The sequence below is a fragment of the Pteropus medius genome, unplaced genomic scaffold (genome assembly GCF_902729225.1).
Source record: "Pteropus medius unplaced genomic scaffold, Ma_sr-lr_union100, whole genome shotgun sequence".
Lineage (NCBI taxonomy): Eukaryota > Metazoa > Chordata > Mammalia > Chiroptera > Pteropodidae > Pteropus > Pteropus medius.
This window is the reverse complement of record NW_024354875.1, coordinates 27,967,166-27,994,433: the sequence shown is the minus strand read 5'-3', so window position 1 is coordinate 27,994,433 and position 27,268 is coordinate 27,967,166. Positions and strand designations below refer to the sequence as shown.

Sequence of the window (27,268 nt, the reverse complement as noted above, 5' to 3'; positions counted from 1 at the left end):
CTGTCATCTTGCTTGCAACAAGATGTTTAAGGAACATGAATACTCTTTGCAAACCCTTTAGTTATCATCCTGCAAACCAACTATTACTCCCATTACATATATATAGATATACACACATATTCCCCTATACTCACCACAATGAGTTAAAGGTAGACAAAAGCTCTCGGTGGCAGCCTTTGAGTCATTACTTTGCATTACCATTCCCTTCATTTTAGGTGTCAAGGAACATTACTTTACAGACAGCAATTCATTCTATTAGGTTTACTGCAAACACTGAAAGAGGTGTCTTGCACTTGCTGGAAGATTTAGCTTTTATGCTTCTGGTCATTCTTCCCACAAAAAGAATGAGACCAGTTTCTGAGCTATTCTTAACTCTCCTTCCAAAACATTTCAAAAGAGAAATACAAGAAAGACTTCATGATTTTCATGCAAACTCCCAGCCTGCCCGCCTGCCTGCTGCTGCCAATACTTCTTATTCTTGCTGGTGATGACATTCAGCGAGCTCCTCAGTCCCGATGCTTCTTATGTAAGGCTGTCTAGGTCAAGTGTAGGAGACACACTGCTGGCCTGTGAAAACTCATGGAACTCTTCCTTCAGATTAACACTTCAGGGGCAATGGAGGCTGGAGGAAGCTGAGCTTTTACTACATCTTTTGGGGGTAAATATTTTTGCATGATTCAGTGGTTTATATGCTATAGTTTTGGCAGATGCCTGTCAGCCATGCTGAGAGGTGCAGAGAGAAATTACTAAGAGATTCCAGTTCTGTCAGCTTGTTTGAATAAGCATAGTAAATCTTCTAGCAATCCTAGCTTTAAGACACTTAGGAATAAATGAATCATAAATTAGGGGTTGCTTATCAAGCATTATCTTTCATCATTAAGGTATGAATGTTAATTTGACTGTTTAAACTCTGAATACAATCCATTTGTTCAAAGGTGTTGTAAGAGAGTGTTATTAAATGTAGCTATTAGCTTGAAGAGATTTACTGCAGTTCCTGGCTGTTGTGTTGCTCTTGTCTGATCACAAATTTGCTTCCTTTGTAAATGAGCTAGATGTTTTCCTGTATGTGTCTTCTGTTGTGATTGTGCTAATGTGAGAATGGAGCCTGCATAACCTGGCAGTTATGGACTTCAACAAATATTAAATCATGCCTACTTGGTCCCAAGGTGAATACTGCAGTAAGAGCACCATTCGATACTAGCACTGAATAATGCTGGGTTAACTGCATTGATTCAAACTGTGCTGCTTGCAGGCATGATCCCAGGTTTGACACGAACAGTTATTCACCCTCTGAGTAAAAGTAGAAACAGCATAACGCTGATTCTGTTTTAGACTCTCACACTGTGTCCTGGTATGGGAATTAGTTAAAATAGCAGGCACTTTTTGAATCCTGCAGAAAAGCCTGGAGAAGAAGCAGGATGAGATTGTGGCAGCAGTGTGATATGGGCAAAGAATTTTAATAAGATTTAACCAGAGATGATGGTACAACAGATGGCACCTAATTTAAAAGATAGGTGGATATTTAAAAAACTGAAGACACAGGCAGCACACTTGAGATGGTTTAGCTTCCTGTGTTCCTTTGGCAAGAGAAGTTCATTCCTTCGGACAGGATGTCGTGAGTTGGTAAAATGAAGGCTGTGTAAACTGTCTTTATGATGTAAAGAGCTAAATGGAAAGTTGAATATTCAGTCATTGGGTGTCTCCCAATGAAGACTGGCATGAGGCAGGTTAATTAGCACACACTCACTAGGCAAAAAGGTAGTTTCAAAGTATCTGAAATTTTTTGCATTCTTTTATTAAAGGAATAAAAATGAGTGTTGCTACAATAAATTTCTTCCAGGGTACTTTTCATTCTATTATAATGATTAACAGTAGCACATTGATTATTTATGATGGGAATATACTGCTTATAATTTTATGCTATATAATAATTGATTAAACATGTACATGTTTCCCCAAATAATTTGAAGAGACAGTTATGGTTCCTTAGGGCCTGATTTTATATTATAGATGTCAATAGGCATTTTCCCCATAGACTTAGTTTGGCATAAAAACCTCATCAGACCAGGTTTCACTCAGTTTGGCATTTAGAATATTCCTTATAAATGAATATTAAAAATAATGCTTACGTATTTAGTTGTACTCACAATCTTTTTGAGTTTATGTATCTTCAGAATATCACTGTTAGTACTTAAATAGTCCATAAATGATTTTAACATGACACTTTGTATTGGCTATTATTAAAAAGAATTCTTTTTTTGGTAATAAAGCTTAAAAAGTGATATTAACTTCTTCACTTCTAAAGTAAGAGATTTGAGTTATATGAGGTCTAAAGTTAGCTATGGTTCTGCCATCTGTAGATTATATTTCTCTAAATGTAAATTAGCTTTATTAATTAATTTCTGCTAACATGAGATTACATTTTTTGGTGAGATTATATTTTTAAATATGTACAACATTAGGCCTACATTCATGGAGTGAGTATTACAGGACTGACCAGCAGCATCAGCATCACCTGAGAACTTTAAGAATGCAGATTCTCAGGTCTCACTTGAGGCTTACTGAATCAGAACCCCTGGGCTGAGGTTGGGGCTATTTGTCTTTTAACAAGTCCCTCAGGTGATTGTGAAGCACGCTAAAGATTGAGAGCCACTAGCTGAGCAATATTTTGCTTAAATACTATGAAAAATAGGTTTTGACACATGCAATCAAATACATATTACATAATGAATTTCTCTATTTTCATGGTTGCCCAGATTTCCTAATGTAAGCAATACTGTGTTTTAAAGTTCTATGCAACTGCGTATTTAGTACATTTTAAGCCTAAGTTTGTCCATAAGAAGCTTCATTTTCCAACAGTTACATTTTTAGCTTTTAGAAGTTACATAGCACGATGAGAAAAACATTAAATGACCTATCTCTTCTATTTGCTCACTGTGTGACTTGGCATGCATCACTGACCCTCTCTGATGTTCAGTTTCTCATTTGTATAATGAGAGGTTAGCCTAAGTCAGGGTTTCTCAACTCGGCACTATTTGACATTTTGGGTCAGATATTCATTGCTGTGGAGTCTGTCCTGTGCACCATATGTTGTTGAGGAGCATCCCTGGCTTCTACTTGCAAGGTACCACTAGCCATCTATAGTTATAACAATCAAAAATATTTCCAGACATTAAACATGTCCCCTGAGGGCAAAATTGCCTTTCTCACCCCTTCACATCTTCCCCATTCCTTCCCCATGTATGAGAACCATTGGCCTAAATTAACTCCACTGTGTAAAGTTCTATTATATTAAATAGTACGACAAATGTATTACTTCTCCTTTTAAAAGAAGGCAGGTTAAAAATTACAAATAAATAAATATATTTTCTACTGGTAGAACACAGGCATAAGCCGGGTCTTTGTTGCCCACTTGAAAATCTAGGTGTAATTTGCTCAAGTAGCTACCAATTTCACAGTCTAGAAGTCCAAAACTCCTCTGCAACTTCTCAGGGACTGAAAGTCTTACATTATCCTCTGTGTCCTGAAGTCCTGGTTCCATGTATACTACCTTATTATTCTAAAGAAGTGACCCAGATTCCAACCGTCACTAGTTTCCACCAGAGATTTATCTATATTAATCATCTTTTGGGTTTAATAGATTTTGCTAAGGATTTGAGCTCTTCTTTGTCATCTTCCCCCTCCCTATCCCATCTTCGCTCTTCACCCCCTCCCTGAAAGATGCTCCAAGGGCTACAATTTTTTCTTCTAGGATGCACAGTAGTCCAGCTTTTCACAGGTGTTATACCCAGATGTAAGTGCCCAAACCCATCAAAAAATTCAGAAGATCAAGGGCCTTCAGTTTAGGACCATCTCCCCCTTACAGAAAGCAGTTGGAGTCATGTTATAAAATCATAAAGTCATAGGGCTAGAACAAATATTGAGTTTAAGTTCATTTTTATGTGTTTAGAATTTATACTGAATAATAGCTCCTGCCCTTAAAATTACATATGTTGTATGTTAGTCTTAGAATTTTAAATTATATCTGCCCATGAATCGTTACTTCAAACAGGTCAGCAATTTAGTCCTGACACTTTCTGAAGCAGATATGTGTGGTGGAAATAGATAAGCCTACATGCGCACACATACACTTCCCAAGAGGTAAAAATTCTTTTTAATATGCTGTATTATAAATTCAAATTAAGTGTTGTTCTAAGATATCTGTGAATTAGAGACTTAATCTAAAATGTACCAGTAACTATATTTCCATTGATTGAATAATATTTTTATAATAATAATATTTGAATGACTATATCTGTATTTCCAAATCATTTTATACACATGATCTGTTCTGAAACCCACAACTCTATAAAATAAGTCCCATTAGTTATCATTTTACAGATAAGAAAAATAAAGGTTCAAGATCTCCAGATGCCAAATCTACTTCTCTTTTCACTGTTCTACAAGGCAAGACTCAATAGTATTTGTAATATGAGCACATTGGTGAGTATAATTTCTAAGTGTTTTTTGATAAAGACTATTTCAAGAATCTTCATGATCCAAAGTCATTCAGTATAAGAGCTGATACGAGTTACCAAGTTTTGCTTTAGTTGCTAGGATTAATGCATTTTCCCTGACTTATCATACATTTATTTGTATAATATGCTTAATTAATTATTATTTATAGTCTACGGCCATGCCACCCTGAACACGCCCTATCCCGTGTGATCTCGGAAGCTAAACAGGGTCGGGCCTGGTCAGTTCTTGGATGGGAGACCACCTAGGAAGACCAGGTGCTATAGGCGTAAAAAAAAAAAAAAAAAAGTTATTCTTTACATGTGTTACTAAAGTACTTATGGAATGATTTCAACATATCACGTATTATACCAATAGTCACATGTATTATGTCACTTAATGCTCTCGAAATCTTCATGAAGATGGGATTATTCCCTATCTTAAAAGATGACTTTAAATTCAATTTAATCTAAACTCGAGCTTTAGCAGTTACTGCACTGACCCAGCCGTCTGCTTAGTCTTCATGAGACAAAGTAGAACAGTAGCAGACCATCTCTTTTCACTGCATGCCTTGGTGCATGGCATAATGTCCAGCATATATAGAGTCTCAGTAAACGCTTATTGAATGAATGTTGAATAATTGTCATTGCTATCTAGTTCTTTTATATTTTGGACTTTACATAACAGTATTCACTTCAGTCGATTAATAGCAACTTGCAAATGAGATCTAAAAGGAAAAATCCAATTCCAAAAAAAAAGAAGTGGGTTCATTTATGATTGCAACTCTCAATCATTCATGCTAATTTCTTTATTTAACTTGAAAAACATTTTTGGGGGGTTGATATAAAGACTTCCTCAGACTTGAAAAATTATTCCCAATACAAAATATAAATTCTTCCCTTAAAATACTAGTTTTCCAACACCAGGATCACAGAATCTCTTCCAACTTTATTTGATCTTAAAGTAAATACCTGAGAACTCAAAAGATCTTTTATTGCATTTTAGAATATTAATTCAGAAATAAATTCAATAATAGAAGCTCTGTGGCCACAGATAATTTATTTAACCTCTCTGAAAATCTATTTCTTCAGCTGTCAAATGAGAACCATACTATCTCGTCAGAATTTAAAAGAGGTCAAGTGGTTTATTATAGTGTCTTTCACATATTAAAAGTGTTCAGAAAATAATAGTTTACAATACTTGATATCACATACTCCCAAAAATATTGGGCTGCCACAGGGAGTCTGCATGGTATTTTCTGAGCAACTAGAACACTGATATAAATATCAGAAATTGACACTCAAAAGATGCCAAATTCAAGGACTGATGTTCAAAGAACTGATGAGTCAAGAATAGTGATTAGGCAGGGCAAAGCTAACCAATGACAAATGAATACGTGGACTTTCTCACCCTGTCCCTAAAGATATTTTTTAAAATGCAATAGCTAAGATAACAAGCTAGACAGATGTCGAGGTTTTTTACTTGTTTATTCTAAAATGTCAGCTGTTGTTCTTAAACAAATTATATCATCAGGGTAAATAATCCTTTGAGAGATTTGAAAAGCCTAGGAAAGTTAGAAATTTTTTCTTCAGAATATAAGGAACAATTATTAGAGGGACAAGTAAGTATTACTGGAAAAGAAATTTTTAAATTACACTGATTTTATTTAGTTTGGGGGAAAAAAAAGATAAAGCCGAACAAATTTCTACCAAGATAATGTGAATTCTTTAACAACATAGAGCCTGAAATAAATAATTCCTCATATTTTTTCTAATTCTAATATTCTGTGTAAATAAGTTTATCTCTGGAATATGATCATTCAATTAACAACCAAATCCAAAATAACTAGACTTAATAGACCTATTTCCTGTATCCATTGATAATTGAAATAAATGACTCAATATTGGTATTTTCGTCATCACCCTAAAATGCATCATTAGTCACATATGTCTCATGATCTAGAACTTGTTTAATAAATATACTCATTTTTGAAAAAGTTATTCTTTTTAAAAAAATGAATTTATAGTCCTCCAATAAAGTGGCATTATATTTACTTTTTACCTCTAAAAAGTGAAGTAATGAAATAGGAAGGATACCTAGAAGAGCTGTCAATGTTTTGTTGGGATTGTCTCTTTTGAAGATGCAAGAAAAACAAAACAGATGTCAATCTTCCATATGGAATTTCCTAAAGAATATTATTGTAATAATCTAATATTGGGAGAAGGAAAGTGGCAGTAGTAGTAAGAGAGTTTTTGTTTCAAATGTGCAGTTTCTAGTAAAAACATTATAGAAAACTTTGTATTAGCACAATAGGGAAATCAGAAAGAAATGTTTTTGTCTCCAGATTTACTAAACATTGTCTTCTGACAATTAGCCAACCCTCCCACATGCACACCTACCTTGTCAAAATAGGATTTTAGGAACAAATAAGCCAATTATAAGGATACTGCTAGTATTAGTCAGTGCCCTGACAAAAATAGATGGCTCTCTGAAACTGGTGGAAAGAAAAACAAAATACTCAGTTTTAGCTTCTCAATATCATATTCTCCTGGTTTCTTTGTGAGTGTGGTTCTGTCTTTCCTTCTGTAGCAGGTGTGCTGGGCCCTGTGTGATAGGGCCATCTGCCCATTTATCCAAACTCTAGCCACTTCCACAGACCCAACCTTGCATGTCTGTACATGATATCCCCTCTTCTCAGAAAGCACTTTCTCTTTCACCTCCACATATATTTGTATTTCTCCTAGTAAACTCCTATTGGAAACTTCCAGATGAATTCGACTTGGCCTAGATTTCACTTCCCAGTTAACAAAGAAAAATATTTGATAATTTCTACTTATAGCAAAGGTGCAGGAAACAGGTACCTTACACTGTTGCTGGAGTATAAAATGGTGAAGAGAAGTCTAGTTTATCTACCAAAGTTAAAAAGCATGTACCTTTTCACTCAGGAGGGCCATTTCCTGAGAAAAAAGTCTACAGAAAAACTTGTACAAGTGTTTAAAGTATTTGTAAACTAGCATCGTTTGAAATAGAAGGGGTAAAAAGGCAAAAACAAATAAAAAACCTGGAAATAAGTGTTTATCATTTGAGAGAACTGTTTTTGGTATATCTATCTATATACGTACCAAAATACTCTAATAACAAAATAAGATATTCAAGATAAATTATGTAAAGCATACAAGGTATATACATCAATGTATAAGTATGTTGTCATTTCTGAAGAAAAGATACAAAACATATTTCAGACACTTGGACATACACAAAATTTCAGAAAAGATTCAAAAGAAATTGTTAACAGTGACTGCCTTTGCAGAATGGGCCTGGGGGAAGAGACACTGGAAAGTTAATTTTTGCTTAAAGGTCACTAAGGACAATTGAAATGTTACTTGAAACATAGGTTAAGAGTCTTGTTGGTGGAAGAAGGGAAGCACACCTTCCAAAGGCAGGTGGGAATGGTGAGGAGGACAGTGGCTGACTTACAAGTTCTGGGAGCAGAAGAATATGGGTAGTCTTAAGTTGCTGAGGCCAGCGGTGAAGGTCATTGCCAACAGTACTCTACTGCTTTTCAAACTTTAACATGCCCGGGAATCACCTTGGGATCTTGTTAAAATGCAAATGCTGCTTTGGCAAGGAGTGGAGCCCCAAATGCTACATTTCCACAAGCTCCTTAGAGATACCCACGTTGGGAGTCCCTTGCCACACTTTGAAAAGCAAGAATTTAAAACTTAGAAAGTATGCTGTTTTTGTGTAGTTTGTATCCTCAAATATCAAAAAATTTCAAGCAGAGCCAGAAATTACTTGTTTTTAGAAAATGAGCTGAGAAAGACATCATTGAATATGATGTTTGCAACATGAAGCTTTGCCAAAGTGATCTTATTGTCAAATGTTCATGATCAGCAATTCTGCTTTTTAGCCTCTCCGTTTGTAACAAATGTAGACTTCTGGAAACTAAAGCAATGCCAGACTGAGGCAAGCTTCTCCTTCACTCCTCATCTGTTTGGCTTATTTGTTGACTTGGTGAGACTATTTCCGAACATAGTTACATTCTTTCACATTCTGTGGAAGACTGAAGAATCCAAAACAGTGAGAAAAAAGAATTGCCATCTGCCATCCTCCCAGCCTGTCACAAGCCACACCCCCCACCATGTTTGGCAGAAATCAAGCTATACACATACTCTACACCTACAAACTATCTTAGGTTGACCACCTGTAGAAATGCCTTTTCTCCATTGCATCCTGTGTGAGCGTAATGTGATGTAACCAGTCCCCAGAGGAGCAGCCATGTCATCTACTTGTTTGTCTTTAAACTCAGATCTCATAGACTTACCACCATGATTTTAATAATGTGTAGTGCAGAGAGTTTTATATAAAACAAGGCAGGATGAACTTATGCTAAGATTAGGTACTTTGGAGATAGATCGTTGGCTTCAAAACCACACCTAATCAGGAGACTCACTGTGTGACCTTGGCCAAGTTACTCGACTGCTCTGAGTCTTCATTTCCTTGTTTATAAAATTGTGATAATAATGTGAGTATTTCATGAGATTGCTTGAGGTTTTAAGGTCTCACCATATTATTAATCCTCTTAAATTATTATTAGAATTTATTTATTAGAATTTATTTATTTATATTTAGTTCTGAGTACCTACCATATACTAGGCAGTGCGCTTAGAGTTAAGGTATTAAACAGAATCTCATATCGTAAAAAATGTTGTTTATCTGTAAAATACTTTAAATTCATGTGTTTGTTCTTTAAAGCAAAGAGAAAGGAGATGAGATGGGAAACAGCTCTTTACCCCATTTCCCTCCAGCCCTTCACACCTGGTAGAATTTATAAGTCATCCTCCCTATGCTTGCAAAGGAATAGAAGTTTAATCAGGGCAGTGCTAATAAAGGGAATATACACGAAGTAGGTTTAAGGAAGTCAAAACAAGATGATGAGGCACCCAAGGACACACAGAGCTGGGGAGGACTAAATATGCATGTGGAGGGAACAGTGTTCCAGGGACCAGCCAGAGCTGCGGCCATGGAAGAGGGTGCTGGCAGGAGCTGCAGAATGTAGGTCCAGGGACGATAGCAGTGGTGGGCGTGAAATGTCAGATAGAAGAGGAACCAGGGGCTGGAAAGACCTTCAGCCTCCAAAGGCTGGAAAGACCTTCGGCCTCCAAAGGTCACTTTCCATTGTAAAACATAATCTGAGAGCCCTGATCCTCTGGATTCCTTGAGGTTTAGCCCAGGGCAGGCAGTAGTAGGAAGGTGGGGGATTTCTCCCACCACAGTTCACTTTATAGCCTAAAGAAGTGGCTGCATTCTTCTCTGGGAAACTTCTTGCTGGGTCCTTCAAAGTTCCAGTGCTCACTAGAATCTGGTGCTGCTCACTGTTCCCTTCTCTTGCCCATATTAAGACCTAAGGGTGGCATTGGCTCTATTCATTACTGGTTCCTGGGTGCTTCATCGATTGTCTTAACCTACTTAGTAAATACTTTGTCCATTAAATTATTTTCATTTAACCCATTTTGAGTGTAGCATCTATTTCCTGCCAGGATCCTGACTGAATCAGAGGTGCAATTTTAAAGCGTTAGATGTTTCTGGAAGGGTAGCTTTTTCGTGATGCCTTAGAGAGGAGACTGTGGATAATGAAAACGTAGATAAAGGGACTACTGTCTTGGGGAGCTCAGGGCAGAGGAACAGGAAAGCAGAAAAGGAAAATTAGGACATTAAAAAACAGCTGAAGTCTACAGCCATACTACCCTGAACAAGCCCGATCCCGTTTGATCTCGGAAGCTAAGCAGGGTCGGGCCTGGTTAGTACTTGGATGAGAGACCACCTAGGAAGACCAGGTGATATAGGTGTAAAAAAAAAAAAAAGGGATTGTAAGCTGTCAAGGACCTTGCAATCTGTGAGGTCAATCAAGGGTTGTCTCACCTAAAAAATAAAAAAAATAAAAAATTAAAATTAAAATTAAAAAAAAGGCTGAAACACACACACGCACATACACAGACACATATATATATAAAATCTTAGAAGCAGCTACCATATGAAGTAGGGCAAATAATTTCTGAGTTTCACAATTGCCGAAGTCATGGAAAGATCCACATTCTGTATTTGCTTAGTTGCGGAAAGAGTAAAGGGAACAGAAATGTAAATGATCACATCATTTGTGTTAAAGAAGGGCAGACCCAGAAGAGCCCTTTCCTGCTTGTCCAGCCTGCTCATCCTCACAGACAGGAAGAGGAATACAGGTTAATGTAATGATAACCAGAATGTAAAAGACTAAAAGAAGCTGAGTGGAGCATGGAAACAAGTATATCGGTTTCTGAGCTTCCTTATGTATTAAGTGCTGTGGAAAATGTTGAGATAAAGTGATTTTGTCATTTCGACATCTCATAATGAATAGAGAAATATGTTTGCCTTTCATCCAACTTCAGAAGACCAGGTATAAGGAACTGCCTGTGGGCATGGGAGTGCAGCTGCCTAGCACCTCTCTCTTATACCTGAGCCCCGAGTGATCCCAGGTGTGGGCAAGCCATTCTAGTGCTCTGCTCTCCAAGATGAATAGGGGCAATTCCAGGAGTAGCAACTTAGTTCATGGGCTGCATAATTTCCAAAGCATTTTAGGAGAACTAAGCTAAATGTATTTACTGTCTGGCTCTCCATAAACCTTCTCCCCACTTATTTGCTAATCTGTTCTAAAGAGTTTTAAGCCCTGAAGCAGGCCCTGGATGACCTCTGTCTATTATTTGGCCCACAGCAGAATTCTTGCTTTTCCCAAGGGGAGAGAGAAGAAGATGTGTAATCATATGTGATTTGTGTGAGTTTGTGAATGGATTTCTAAAGATTGAAAGTGCTTAGGGATGTGTGAAAGGTGTTAGTCTCCCAGGAAACATGGCAGAACCTAATTCTAATGACATATGCACACATTATGGATAGCTTTGCTATGCTTTTGGTAAATTCAATGGCTTTCTGCCTCCGAACATGAAAGGAAAAAGATGTTGGTAAGAATCCTTCAGGGGAATAGAAATTACATGTTTGCTTATGCTAAGTTATAGCAAAGTTCACTTTTATTCTGTAAATAAAGAATTGACTTCATAAATATAAGCTATTTACTTTAATGTAAAGACAGTCCTCTTCATTAAAAAAAAAGTCTAATTAAAACCTCTTCAATATGTAAACAAGTGATGTAATTGATTTACAGATATATTAAAATGGCAAACTGATATTTGGGTTCTAATAAGTAATCAACCATATTTTTCCTAGCACTAGTTTTAACTGACTCTTCTTTGCAAAGGCGTGGGGAGGAGGGAATTGTTACATGAAATAGATCATGCAAAAGCCCAAACATAATTTTTAATAGACTTAAGAGGATGACAAAGAGCACATGTAAGCACAGAATAGAACCCAGCACACTTACTTAGTTTTTTATGATTGTTCGTACATTTTTTAAAATTTACAGTTATGTTTCTTTTCTCTCTTTATCCTCCTGTGGCAATAGATTTGGATATAATGTTTTAAATAATCTGATGTACTTTGATTTTGTTTTGAGTCAAAGCTTTATGAAGCCTTTATATATTTGAAGAAAGAGACATAAAACTCAAGCATGTGAAGCATTAAATGTCTTTCCATATATGAAAGATAACTGCCATATAAATATGGTTTATGATTCTAAAGAAATGTAAAATAAGTTTTTTGCTTATGTTTTGGTCTTTTAAAGAAATTCTAGCACTTCAAGGCCATTTGTTTCTAGGATATTTCCTGGGTCTCTCTTTGGGCCTGCATTCCTGAAAGCTGTCAGCATTACACTCTGAGTACCTGATGCTCATTCTTTTGAGCTTGAACCCTTTGTGGTTAATATTTAAGATCAGTATGTGGAGCTAGACTGAAGGACGGTCATTTCTTTTATCCTTTGCTAACGCTAATGTTGGTTAGTCCATCACCTTCTTAAATAGTAACTGCAATCACATACTCCATCACATCCATCTCTCTGTCAAAACATGAGTGAAAATCAATTGTGGCATTTCTAGAAATATTCCACTCGCTTCCATATTGCTCCTTATGTGCTGATGCACCTACTCAATATTAATTTCCTTCACAGTTAGACTGTGGAAACTATTTGAATGGACTTTTGTGGTAAAAAAACAACTATGTGACCTTGGACAAGTCATATCACTTCTCTCGACATCATTCTTCAGATCCAAAATAAGAATCCTTATCTAGATGATCTCAGCGAACTTCTTACTTCCACAATTCCTCAATGGTTATCATCTCCATAAAGCAGTGGTAAAGATTTATGGCCGTTGACATTCTGTTTTATAAGGTTTAAAAAGTTATTTTATCCTTCCTATACATTTTCATGTAATTTTTATTCTGGAATTTTGATTTATCGGTAGTTATCTTTAGAAATTTGAACACAGACACTGGGATACATTTTGGGAATAAAATAATAAGTAAGACATAGTTCTTGCTCTCAAAGAGATTAGGGGGGGAGTTCAGGTGGTACAGAGGTGCAGAGATAAAGGGTGGAGGGGACGTAGCCAGAAAAGAGAAGGTCTCAGAGCAGAGGAAATGTGAAGGAAGCAAAATATTAAAGATGTGATGGCTCCTGACTTATTTATAAAAGGACAGAGTTTGTTATAAAAAGTGACCTTGATGTCATTTTTAGTTAGTATTGATAGGGTACTCTTACATTTTAGCTGAAAAAAAAAAATAACAATAAATAAACCAAGCCTCCAAATAAGAAAGGATTTAAAATGGGAAATTCATAAAGAACATTAATGTGATTTTTAAAATTAAGATATAATGTACATATAACATATTAGTTTTAGGTGTATTATACAATGATTTGCTATATCGCTTATATGATATATACGTATATACCGAGAAATGATAAAATGTTGCTTGAATGGTTATATAATAGAGGAAGAAGATTATATGAAGTGATAAAAAGTAGTTTTGTAATTTAATACTCATTTTAAACCAATATAGCAATGCTGACCACATCAGATCCTTTAGATTCATATTAATTCCCCTTGGAGAATCAGATTTGTGTATTACTATGTCTTGTCCATAAAATCTATTTATTTGATTTAGAAATACCATTATTTCCTTCTATAACATCAATGGCTGCCTATGTAATTGAAAGGAAATTGCAGTGAATCGTCCAACAAGAAGTAACTACATCTCTGAAAATGATCTTCTATGCATTTATAATTAAATTCTGGCTTTCATTGCTTTGGATGGAATGGCAGAGAAGGCATGAGGAGACTGAAGGACCTGGTCTCTATTATGATCTCACAACTTTCCTTCCTGTCTTTCTCACTTCAAAGTACTGCACTGTGGTGAGGTAAGAAAACCCTTACTATTCATTCATCTCCACTATAAGAGAGAGAATCAGAAGTGATTTTAATATTTTTTTAAGAAACCTTTTATAAACTTTAAATATTTCCCTGTCTGCCCACAAACACACTGATTCTATAGGCACTTGAGAAACATTTTAGAATAAACCCAAGAAGAACAATTCCAAATATTTACAGTCAATACATTATACGTGATTTTAAAAATGGCAATCTGTGAGTGAAAAACTACAAGCCTATAACTGTTTTGATTCAGTAAATTCAAATGTGGGGACCCTCGAATATTTTGATATCATATTTCATAAAAGAGCTGATTTTGTGTTTGCGAGGGATGTACCACACTTTCAAAGGTCAACCTTCTAAGTACCTACAAGATATTCTAAAACTAATAGGTCAATTTTGTGTTGTTAAGGAACTGCGACTTTAAACTTGCTGGAAAACTAGTTTGTCTTAGTCCTAAATGAAGGTTAATTGCAGTTTCTGCATTTATTTACCTAATAACAGGTAAATTTCACAGCATTTCTGATTCATTTTCAAAAGGACAAATTAACGTGAAAGGTAAAGATAAGAGCTCACTATTTTCTGCTAGGAAATCATTTCTATTTCCAAAAGAGTGGCTTCTAAAGGCCCTGTGTTAGTAAATACTTGGGAAGAGCAAGGCATTACAGAATGCTGCATATACAAAAAAAAAAAAAAAAAGTACTGGTAAATTTGCATCTACAAAATCAAAATTCTAAAGTGGTAAATTATGTTTACTATGGGACCACACCAGTACTGTGCTTTAGCTAAGTTCCAGTTTCCCATCACAAGCGGCACAGTCAGAATGTGAAATCCAGTAATGAGACAGTAGTCCTGTGGATTTGGAACCATAGGATCTGGGTTCAAATTCTGGTTTGCTATCCATATTGGAATCACTCACCACTCTGTCAGAACACCTGCTACCACCCACAGCTTGTGTGGCATCCTCATTACATCCTCTGGGATACCACCCCAAGGTCAGACCATTGCTCAGGTTCCCTCTTCTTCAGGAAGGACCCAGCTTCATGTCACTTGGTGAACCAAGTTCTCAAATAGGTTATTGGAGAATTTATAAACATTTTCTGTCTTAAAACTCAAATGTTATTTATAATTCTAAACAAGGGAATCCAAAATTCAAAACATGGTTTGACCATTACTTCAGGCAACTTTTGGCTAAAGAATAAAGATGACCCTCATTTGCCAGCCAGGCCTCAAGTTAATTGAGGTATCTCTTTTCAGAAGGCAGCTGAGGAAAAGGTTCAGAACACCAAGATATAGAAATAACCAAAATTTTTGGTAACAAATTCTCTTTATTTTCTATGCAAGAAAATATTAAATAACATTCTGATATATAACAATCTGATATCACACAGATTCTTCAACCTTCATACCAAGCTCTCTTTTAAAGTCCTAGCGGCAGCAGGAGATTCTTCTCTCTTAGAACTGACAGTCAAAAAAGACCTGGTGCAGCTTTTTCTACCTGAGTGACTACTCTTCCTCTTTAATACTCAAGGTTAACTGACAGTGATGATGTTCCATTACAATATTCCCTTTCCTTTGGGGCGTTGCGCAGTGAACTGCTGCCACTAGTCCCCAGTAGAACTATACCAAAGTAACAATCAAGTCTCATGATGGAGACAACTACGCAAAGACTAAAGGACATCTTATGCTTTCATTCTCTTTTCCTTCTTAGAAATTCTCTCATAGGAAAAGCGCAGTCCACACCTCTTAGCCAATTTAGCAAGTCCATACATTTTACAATTTGAAGAAGTATTGTCACATAAGAAATGGCCAGTGTATTGTTTCTACCTTTTGAGACAAGATTACAGAGGACAGTGACCTTTTCGTTTTTTGAAACCAGAAACTTAACATTGAAAAAGAGAGAATTGTATCTCAATAAATTAACTTACTACACAAAGATAAAGTGGAGAGCTGGTTCCACAGGGAGTTTATAATTTGAGTGGTGAACAAGATATGTGCATAAAACTCAGCACAAGGTCAAAAGGGACAGTGTTATAAGGTAGTTCATGTAGTTTCATTTTAACTTATCTTTTGCCAACTTATATAAAATAAGTGATTTTAAGTGTATACTACACTAATTTAATAAAAATATATTTTGCTTTTACGTCAGGCCTTAAATGAGGAACATTTAAAGTTACTGATGTTTAACTGCTTCAGCTCTGACGAATGAAATGTCTTGTGTATGGAATGATGCGATATTCGTTTGATAAACAGACTCATTGTCTAATGGGTGGGATGCTGACCTTTTTTTTCAATGTCTGTATGAGAACAGACATTTATTCTCCTATGCCTAATGCTTTCAACTTAACAAATGACCATATTCTACAAAATAAAACATGAAGTTGCTCGGTAATGAACAAAAGAAAAATAGATTCTACCTACTAAGAAAACAAGAGAGACATTAGAAAAAAAGAATACGTGACCTAAAACATTGGTAGATTTTGCATGTGCAGATAAGGGTAATGGTCTATCAAGAGAAGTGAAGAATGAGCAAAGATACAGAGGTGGATGGGTGGTATGTCCATTGAAAGCAGCGTGCCTTTCCTTTGTCAAAAGTGTCAGAGTAAACACCAATAGAAACATGTTGGTCTGGTTGTTCACTGATGAAACCTCAGGATCTGGAAAAGTGACATATAACAGGAGCTTGAAGAAGTGAATAAATGAAGTGCCAAATGCCCAGAAAATAAGCAGTATTTGATAGCTTTAAAGGGCTAAAGCATTTGGACTCCTGCAGTGAATGAACTAGTTAGGATTCCGCAGAATAACAGAAACCAAGTTCAACTAAGCAAAAATAGAGTTTATTTGTGTCCATCATAAAACCTGAATCAGGAAAGTATCTGGTTCTTAGGAAGGACAAGAGCCAGAAACAGGAAGTCATTGGGAGTTTTCTGGCTCTGTCTTTTGTCACTACTTCTTCTATACCTGCATGATTCCTTTCTCTCAGTGCCCTGGCCCACCTGATCCTTAGCCTACATTGCAAGGGAAAGCTGGCCCCTACAACTGCCAGAATCACACATAGCAGTTCCCTTTGACTAGGTCAGATGGTCAGACACTCTCCTTTACTCTGGTCCTCTGTAGCCAGGAGCACAAGTTCATCTCTGGGGATCAGACAGGGATTGCTGTAGAGAGGACTGTTATGAGCAGACATTCAAAAAATTGAGCCCTATAATAAGTAATTAGAAGGCATTGGAGCATGTGGCCAAGGTGTTCATATTTTTTATGCATATGTGTCTAAATCATAAATACTACTCATAAGGTATATATAAGTTAGTCTAAATTTTAAAAAAAGTCATCGATTTTATGCATCTGACTATTGTACCGTACACCTGAAACTAATATAAAATGATACTGAATGTCAACTCTAATTGAAAAATAAAAATAAATAAATAAAATGTTTAGTAGAGTTAACAGCACATAGACACTAGATTAATGTTAATAAATGTGGCTAATAAATTATTTAAAATACAATAAAATTAAATATAAAATAAAAAATACTGCACATTAGTTCACATATTTTGCACTTCTTCATCTCTACATCTTGGTAATTATGTAATTTTTTACCAAATATTGGTCACCTGTTTCTCCAGCTCCTTTCAACGTGACCCTGACCCTACCAGAGACAGCAACACCATTTCCCAGACATTGAATAAATGTAATTAATGTGTTCATGCTACCTTGATTGGATTTTTGAACTGGAACTGAAAATGATTACTCAATTGCTTTCTTTTATAGATGAGATGATGCGCCCATAAGTAATTTATAAATAAGGGTTAGAAAATGTTTTGCAAACATAGAAATAAAAAATTACATTCTCGTGATTCTAAAACAGGAAAAGAAAGGTGCACTTTTGAGTATGTTGCAAAGAACAATGGATTTGGGGATCAGGAACCTTAGTTTTATTGCTTTGCAAGCTATATGTGTGACCTTGAGCCTTATTGATAAGGCTCAGAAAGCCTTGGAATTCTCAACTGTAAAATGGAAATAACCATAATAATATTAACTAATGTACAGTATAGTAAGTAATAGAAAATAAAATATTGAAGGTAATGTCATTTAATAAATGGTAAAACACATGCAATGATCATTATCAACAATAAGTGTGTTAGGTGGGAGACAACCAAGATGAAATATTTACTGCAAATTACTGCAAATGACTAATCTACACATAGTTAATTGGGAGCTTATGCATGACCAGATGTTAAAGACCCTTTCAGTTTTTAAATACATGATGTAACATAGAAAGCTCTATTGTCAGTTCCTGTAGTTATAAATAGTTTCACATGGATTCTCCATTGTCTTAGGAAAACCTGATATATATGGCTTTCATAATTCTATCAAGCGATAATACCTAATTGGGTTCAAAATTTGCTTACTAAAACATGCTATTATAATTAAGCTTTATGTCATGTCTACATGATGGGGAGACGTATTGTGGTAAAAGATCATAAAAACCATAGACATTTGGAGTGGGAAAATAATCTTGTTTAAACTTTAATTACAGGTGAAGATGGGGAAAATATAAGTTTTCATAGAAGAGTTTAGTGACTTGCTCAAAGGCATGTGCTCTTTAGTGTTGAACTTGAAGTAAAACACATCTCACTGAGACGTTCACTATAATACAGAATCTATCATTTAAACATGACATTAAAAATGAGAAAAAATTTAACTAGATTGTCAATAGAAAGCCGCAGATCTGTAATAAAGGACCACTCGCTTTTCTCCAGGTGGAATAAAAATATAAGATTTTATTCACAAATTCTATAATTTGTAAAGATAAAGATTCATAGTGGGAATAAAGTAATACTTTTAAGGAAAAATAAAACAAAAAATAACACTGAAATTATTTGCTGTAATTGAAGATAGCTGTATTTAGCTTTAAACTTTTTCATATTTGAGTCATTAAATGTTTTGTATGATAGAACATTTGGGAATGAAGGAGAAACAAGAAGCAGAAATAATAAGAGAGCCAGAGGAAGAAGTTAAAGGAGACTGAGAAAAAGAGGCTGAGAAAGAACACAAATCCATCTGATGGGAAAATATTTAATGTTTGGCCACTAGATGGCGATATAATGTAAGATGCTGCCTCGACTTTTTTTTTTTTTTAAACAAGCTATTTGCTGATTTGTATTAGGTACCATAGAGTGAGGCGAGGATGAAGCCGAGAGGATACTGCAGAGGTCTCTGGTGCATGTGTGTATGTGTGCGTGTGTGTGTGTTCGTGTATGTGTGTTCAGCCCCAGTGAGACTGTAGCCCTTGTAAATAGTTGGTCACCTTTTGCAAGAAGGAATCTGGACAATTGCAACTGAAGGCACATTGTTATCATCTGGGCTTTGGGAGATGCAGTTCCTCATTGCAGATGGGTAATTTTCCTTTTTATCAGGTAAGCCATCTGGTTGTTTCGTCGCGGTGTTAGGCATATTCATTCCAGTTATTCCTTTGGAAAAAGAGCCAGTGGAAATATAGTTTGGGCAGAGCAGGAAGTCCATTTTTGTCTGTGAATTCGGACCAACTGTCCCCCTCCTCCCTCTCACCCTCTCTTCTCCTCCCCTTCTCCTCCCCTTCCCCTCCCCCCTCCTCTCTCAACCTTCCACGAACTGAAATCAGGTTTGTTTTGCAGTTCAGCATTTTGATACAAGATGGGATTCTATGGCCTGAAATAGATTGGAACCTGGCCAGTTCTTGCCTTTGCTTGTCTTCATCCTGTTCAAGGTCTCCTTTTGAAGCCCCCTCCTTCATTGGTGCTTTAGAACTGGACTAGCTAGCTGTGAATAGAGGTCATAGTGTTCTGGGGGAGGAGGCAAAAATGGGATCTCAGTATTAAGAAAAGAAGGCAGGGGGACTGCTGCTGGAACCTAGCATTGCAGGGATGTTCAGCCTCTTCAGGCAGAGGCTGGGCTTTTGAGAAGAAATGCCTCATGGCTTAGATGAGAAGGGGACAATGATTTATTCCCCCTAACTTCCACTGAACCACGCTAAAAATAGGAACCTGAGGGAAGGGGGCAAGAATCCCTTCTTCCATGGAATGCCAGATGGGAAATATTGAGTTACTTTTAATTAGACAGAGGTCACCACAAGCAATGATACTGCAGATGCCGAAAGGTTCCCAGTGTGAACTGTCTTGCTTTTTTCAAAGAAATATCTCTGGGGGAACATGAGGCTTTTCAAATGTCTTTGTTCCCATGGGTTCCTTCTCTCCTCCCTACCTGTTTGAGACATGTGTTTAAAGACCCCCCACCACCACCACCACCCACATTTACTTCTATTTCTTTTTGTTCCTTTCAGTTTCTCACTGACAATTATCACTCCTCTTTAACAAATCAGTCCAAATAGAGGAGTAGTAAGAGCTTTTTCATGTGTCTGATGAAACGATCAAAGGCAAACAGGGTACTGTTCTGTCCATATGTGCAGATGACTAAATATTTCTGAGGTGCGGTAGCAAACTTGCAAATTGCTGTTGCTATCACACTTACAAAATGTGGCTTCTTTTTCTATGGATTTACAGGTTCACGTGGTGTTTCTGATGTGCTAGTGTAGTAACAGAACATATTTCTCCATAAAGCACTTTAAATCATCCCAAAAGGATGATGCCAAACAGAAATAGGAAAATTCCATGCTGTGGTTAGTGATTTCTGCTTTGGGAGCAGTGGACAGTTTAGTTTACCTTTCCTATTTGCTGCAATACCTGGAATGCCAGGGTGATGCAACTTGGAGCTTCTGCACGTTCACCGGGTTCTGACACTTTCTTTCCTCTCATCTGTGCATTTTGGAAGCAGAATAACTATGGTGAAAATTCCTGTAAACCTCCCCTTTGTGGCTGTTACTTTTGTAATTGCTCTCAAGCCATTGCACCCTCTTCGAGGAGTAGTGTTGCAATTTAAGCCTTCCTTCACAAAGCTCCTTGAAGAGATTTTTAGATGGTATCTATTTTAGGAACATAATGTGTAGACAGGAATGGATGGCCACAGAGATTTACGGGAAAATAATTTCATGGAGAGGGTGAGGTAACATTATAAACCACTGGAACAGAGCACAGTGGCTGGTTATATGACGTGAACCCAGCAATGGAATTAGCTTCATTAAACTCACTGCAACTCATTTGATGGCCTTTTTCTTTCCCCTTCACATCTTTGGTCTGTTTTTCCAAATATCTCTTTAGGGGGCCAGTATATCCGGAATGTTCATGTGGTGGGGTATAGTGGTGGTTCATACATGCAACAAAATAATTTGTTGGATTTTGCTGCCAATACTAAAAGTCTCCTTTTACTTGGTCCCCACTGACTGTGAAATTTTCTGTCTGGAGACTCTTTTATTAGGGCAATTTCTCTTTAAGGCATGGTCTAGAAGATTTCTCCATATATGGGAAGGGAGGGGAAGGCACAATTGGAGGCCTAATTAATTATACAATATCCAAGAAGGCACTGAGGATCTCAGCCAGGATTCTGCATTACCAACCAGAGATACCAGGGTGAAGGGACAGACGAGAGACCTGGAAGTAAACTCTATGGCCACCAACACAGGAAACGAAAACTCCGGAATCTCCTGGGAACTCAGAGATTCAGAGAGAGGGCAAACATAAGAGCACCTTCTCTGGGGCTTGCAGAAAAGGAAAGAAAAAAATCCAGGGCTAGTTTGGAGTTACCCCTCAGACCTCCCAGACCAGGCAGTCCTCATGGATTTATGTTGCTATGAGCTTGAGACATAAAAGCATTCCTCCAAAACTGAGCCTGAGGGCCCATACCAGATATTTTCCTGCTGAATAGCTGGAGAACCCGAACCCCTTACTTCCTGCCTGTGAATACCAAGAATGCAAGACCTGATCTCTGGGCTACCTTGGAGCGGGGAGGGGAGGAGAAAGAGAGGACTGTAGGGGAGGAAGGGAGGAGAGTGAGAATCAGTGATAGAAGCTCTTGCACTCTTCAACTCAGGGTCCATGGGACTGTGACTGTGAAATGATCACTTCCCTTTGAAATTCTGATTAGTCAATTAAGCATGTTTTAGGACCCGGTTTAGATTATACTGGTATAGGGTAGAGTTGAGGAGGAGATTCATTCTGCGAGCAACTGCGGTCAAGAAATAAGCCAAATTTTCCCCAAACTATGCTTATCCAACTTATTCTAGACTCCCATTTATTAATTATTTTATTTGACAAAGACACATAACATTTGTTCTGTGCCAGTTACTATCTGAACAGCACTTTCCAAATGTTTTTCAGAAAATATAGCAAGGTAAGGAGATAGGGCACGAGGGGCATGCAGAGAGAAAATGACGTTAAGGAGGTGCACAAAGTGATTTTTATGTGAATGAGTTGAGAGAAGAGCATTCCGGGCAGAGAAAGGGGAGAAAACACAAAGGCCTCAAAGAGAACAGTGTCTCGCAGGTGTAAGGAATGGCACCTACCTTGTGAGTGATCATGAGAACAGAAGAAATGGAAGGAAATGGGCCACACAGGTCATCAGCCTGATCTGTGGAGTCTCGGCGAGTGTGCTTAGGGCTCTAATGGTCCCTGGCTTTTATAAAAAACACACCAAGGAGCAATTTACGACTTGTATTTAATGGTGACAAATTACTAGGTAAAAAAATAAATAAACAAACAAATCGTTTCATATGCAAAAAAAAGTTTTAACGATTTGTAAAGTTCTGTGAAAAATATTATACTTCCTAGAATACAGTGAAATTGGCTCAAAAGTGTTAAAAAGACTGCTGAAAGACACTGTTTGAATGAAATTATTAGTTAGATCGTTACAAACTATGAGGTAAAATAAAAGAGCTCCGATGACCCAGTTGGTCTTGCTCGCACTAAGGACTTTCCCCTCAAATGACTAAACTGAGGAGGTGCAGGCTGAAGACATTAGGATGGCAACCATTCTGTACATCCCCTTAGAGTGGTCACAGGTGTTTGAACAAATCATTTTTTGCAAATTAATTACTATTAATGTGATTTTAAAGTAACACGGTAAAATATAAACATTAACTTTCATTTTTATCTACATTAAACCTTTGGTCATGATATTTCTGTTTCTTTAAAATTCACGTACTAATGGTTTCTTTTTATATTTTCTGACTGCTTGCTCCTATAACCTCTCAACATTATATTTTCTGACCGCTCCTACAACCTCTCAACCTATCAACATTGTAGTTTCTCTCAAGCAAATGTGAGCTTTTTTTCTAACTTAGAATGGACTGTGGTTCTTATTTTATCTCTATAGGTGATAAAAAGTCCTCGCCCTCTCATACGACTCTCCCGCCTTTCGGTGATCCATCTACAACCTTGGCTTTAATTTTGATGAAGTGGCTATAATATTTGGCTTTAATTTTTTCCTTCAGTCACTTGTGCTTTTGATGTCATGTATAAGAGATCATTGTCCAATCCAAGGCCACAAAAATGTCCTTTTATATTTTCTCTACAAGTTTTATAGTGTTAGCTCTTACATTTAGGTCTATGATCTGTTTTGAGTCAGTTTTTATGTATAATGTGAAGTAGGGGTCCAGCTTCATTCTTTTGCGTGTTGATATCCAGTTTTCCCAGCACTATTTATTGAAAAGATGGTTCTTTCCCCCACTGAGTTGTCTTGTTAATCTTCTTGGCCACGCCATGTTTATGTACATCTATGTTTTAGCATATTACTGTTAGCGGTAATTGCACACACTGGGTGCTAGGGACAATTTTTTTATTTTTAAAAAAAGAGCAGTGAGATGCTCCCTTCTTGAGAATCCACATAACTTTCTTTTTTTTTCTTTTTTTTTCATATAACTTTAAAGCATGAGAAAATTGACCCATATGCCCTTATTTGTTCAACACTTTTTTGACCGAACTTCATGTCAAAATTTTCTTATAATTGAAAGCATACTTATTTGTGACTCTACTGGAAATGCAAGAAGATAATAATGTACAGTTCAGTAATGAGCTAATATTTTTGAAGACAGATTACTAGTTATTTCTAAGAAAGAGTTCTACTGTATTGCACATGCTTTCCCAACTTATACAAACATTATCCATGTTCTTTGTAATATACATTCCTAGTCTGTTTTTGTTTTGTAAACATCATTGAACTTAAGATAGTGGAATTCTATTCATATAGGATTGGTTTTTGCATTAGCTTGCTGGGGCTGCCATAATAAAATACCACAAACTTGATAGTTTAAGCAACAGAAATTTATTTCTCACAGTTCTGGAGGCTAGAAGTCCAAGATCAAGGAGTTAGCATATTTGTTTATTTGTTTGTTTGTTTGTTTGTTTTTGGAAGCCTCATTTCTTGACTTGCCTATGGCAGCCTTCTCGCTGTGTCTTCACATGTTTTTTTCCTCCCAGTGTGTGTGCATCCCTTTTGGACAATTTTTTGCATGTCTAAATTTCCTCTTTGTTATAAGGATACTAGTCAGATTGTAATAGGGGCCACCACAAGGGCCTCATTTTACTTTAATCACCTCTTTAAGGGCCTTATCACCAAAAACAGTCACATTCGGAGATATTAGGCGTTAGGGCTTCAACATATGAATTTTGAAGGGGTCACAATTCAGCCCATAACAGTTGTCTTTGGCTACACTTATGACTGCTCAAATAGTGAGCAAAGGTTTAAACTAAGTCATTTTTTGTTATTAATAAAATTGTTGTTGTTGTCATTGTTCTTGTTATGGTAATGGTGCATTTTCATTATTCATGCCTTCCTCCTGCTGGATAATACAGAGTTGTCTGTGTATTTGTTAATAGTCCAATAAAAGCAACTAATTAGGATTATATTGAAAGAGACATGATGAATAACAAAGTGGGCAGAAGTAAAATGGTGACAATGAATCTACTTGTATGCCTATGTCATGTTTATATTCATAATCTATGATAACTTTACTAAGCTAAGGCTCTTATTTGTTTCAATGAGAAAAATGACAAAAAGATATAAAACATTGGGTATATATAAGGAATTTAAAGTAAATTAATTTCAAAGTGTTTCAATAAGGAACTGAAACAGTCAGGTTAGTAATGCTTGGAAAGTCATTACAGCTCACAGAATTGAGGGGTAGCTAAAATCTAGACATTGGAAATAACAAGGATAAAAAAAGATGTGATGGTCACATAGCCCAGATTTTTTGGTGGTTTCTGCAAGGTGCCATTATCTCTTGGAATGATTCAGTTCAACTGCTTTCAGGTGCTTTTTTTTTGACATTCAAGTTTAAGACTAAAATTCTAGGAAGTGAGCATCTGGTTGGTCAAGTTTGGATTGTGAATCTGATCCCTTTTAAGGGTGAACTGGGCTCCTTGACTGATAGTACCACTAAACTATTTCCCTGTTCAGGAAGAGTAATTCCACCCAGATAAAATTGAAAACAGTCTATATAAGCAATGTTAGAAGAATCATTAAGCAAATCATGGTTGACACAAATAATGAGATGTTATAAAGCCATTAAACATAATGTTTCAAGGAACATTTTCTTCTATGCCAAATTGCTCACTATATAATGATACATTAAAAAGTGCCATGTAGACATATATATCTAGTATGATCTCAGTCATACTAGAAAATTTAAAAAAAAAACAGAAAACAGAAACTTAAAACAGAAAATTTAAAAAAAATGTATTTGCTTAGGAAAAAACCTATAAATAATGTGATAGTTATCTCTGGTTTATAGGATTGTAATTTCTATTTTTTCTTTATAAATTTTCTTTTTCAAAAATAGAATATTACATCTTATTTTTTGTAATAAAAGTAATACATGTTAATTACATAAAGCAAAAAGAAAATTGTTAAAGATGATAAAATGACCACAATAATTCCACATAAGCAAAATTATCAGTATTAATATATACTAATATATTAATCTGAAATAAGCATATATTGCTTTAAAATTAAAAATATAAATTAACAAAGATTCTTGTCAAATGGAATTAGGCATCTTTGGACTTTTTGATGGTTTTTGCAAGGTGTACTTTTGTTTGCAAATATTTACTATATTTCTAATCAAAATAGTAAATTCAAAGTTATTGAGGAAATAGTTGAATGTTTGAATATTTCATCATCTCAAAAACCCTCTATAATATTATGTATTTTGAAAATTTGGTAACAATAGATAAGCTCTGGGAAGGTGTCTAATAAAGTTAATTTAAAAATGTCAAAGGGGTGTTATCCAGAAAATTGTGTAATTTGACAATCTAACTTCTCCTTTTAGAATTCAGTAGAATTTTAGGAATAGAATTTTATATTTATGCAGCATCTGCTATTTGCAAGAAATTATTTTAGTAAAAATCAACCTCAGATTGAGAACACTAAAAAACAAACAAAATTTTAAGTACTAACAAAGTATGTACATAACTTTTAAAACTACTTATAATAAAAATCAAATTGGAAAAATCAAGTTATAAGATTACCATAAATATCAAATGGAATGATGACAAGAGTAAACTAACAGTGTATACTATTGAGCCAGAAGAGGCAAAGTAGAGCAGTGAGGAAATTATTAGTTCATGCTGCATTTGGAGATGTGAAATTATTTGTGTTGAGAGTGTAGGGGAGGAATCTGTGTGAAGGAGAATAGATGGTTAATGACAAGTCTTAGATAATAATATCTAGATTATTTTAAGTAATTATTAATAATTTTAAAATGAAGAAATATTGAATAAAGAAAAGAATCCAGATCTCAGTGTTTCTAATTGTATATTCATAGGAAAAGGAAAATTAAGAGAATTGTTACATAAAATATTTCAATCTAAGAAATTCAGTGGATTTGAAAATCCTGGAAAGAGTTACTTTGAGACTTGACTAATGCTACCAGGCAATAGTTTGATATTACCTTGGAATGTGATATGCCATTTAAAAGGCCACTGATATTTTGGGCTATATATGTCAGTGCGTTGGGACAAAACCAAAGAGACAGCAGACAGTATTTGGTCTAGATACCATAATTTCAGTGCTACCAGGGCTTTGGCATTTCAGGATCTAGGTGATCTGAGGAGTCTGAAAGATTCCATGCCATATTTTAAGGCATTTTGAGGATCATAGGTCAACTTGTATGAAGAAGACAAGAGTGCCTTTTGAAGAAACCCCAAAAAAGGAATTTTGAACTTAATGAAGTTAAATAGAAATATCTAAACAAAGAAACATAAAATAAGAGGGTGATTTCCATAAAACTCTCCATGGAATAACAAAGAATGGCATCTCAGCTCTCTCTTCCCTGGGGCCAAACCTTACCTTACTCTCCTTTACTCTCATTTTTTTTTTTTTTTTGTTCCTAGACATTTTGTTTTACCCTCTGTTTTTGCATTTCATTTGTAACCCTCCTTCTATTCAGTAGGTTATGTAAAAATAATTCCACAACTGCGTCCCAAGTATGTTCATAGTCTTTGTTGCGTGTAGAATATAATACAGAAAATAGAAAAATTCGTGATTTCAGCAGCTAT

General features: G+C 36.0%; 1 protein-coding gene and 2 pseudogenes across 1 annotated transcript in view; all 3 read left to right on the top strand.

Annotated features, from left to right (window-relative positions):
* The first annotated feature begins 434 nt into the window (after window positions 1-434).
* Window positions 435-27,268, top strand: part of SCN1A (sodium voltage-gated channel alpha subunit 1) — a 126,559-nt gene continuing 99,725 nt past the window's right edge. Inside the window, exon 1 of the mRNA XM_039855415.1 lies at window positions 435-658. The gene's annotated coding sequence lies outside the window, so the exon portion shown is untranslated. The remainder of the gene's footprint in view (window positions 659-27,268) is intronic.
* LOC120597254 (uncharacterized) lies at window positions 4,666-4,784 on the top strand (annotated as a pseudogene).
* On the top strand, window positions 10,225-10,343 carry LOC120597257 (uncharacterized; annotated as a pseudogene).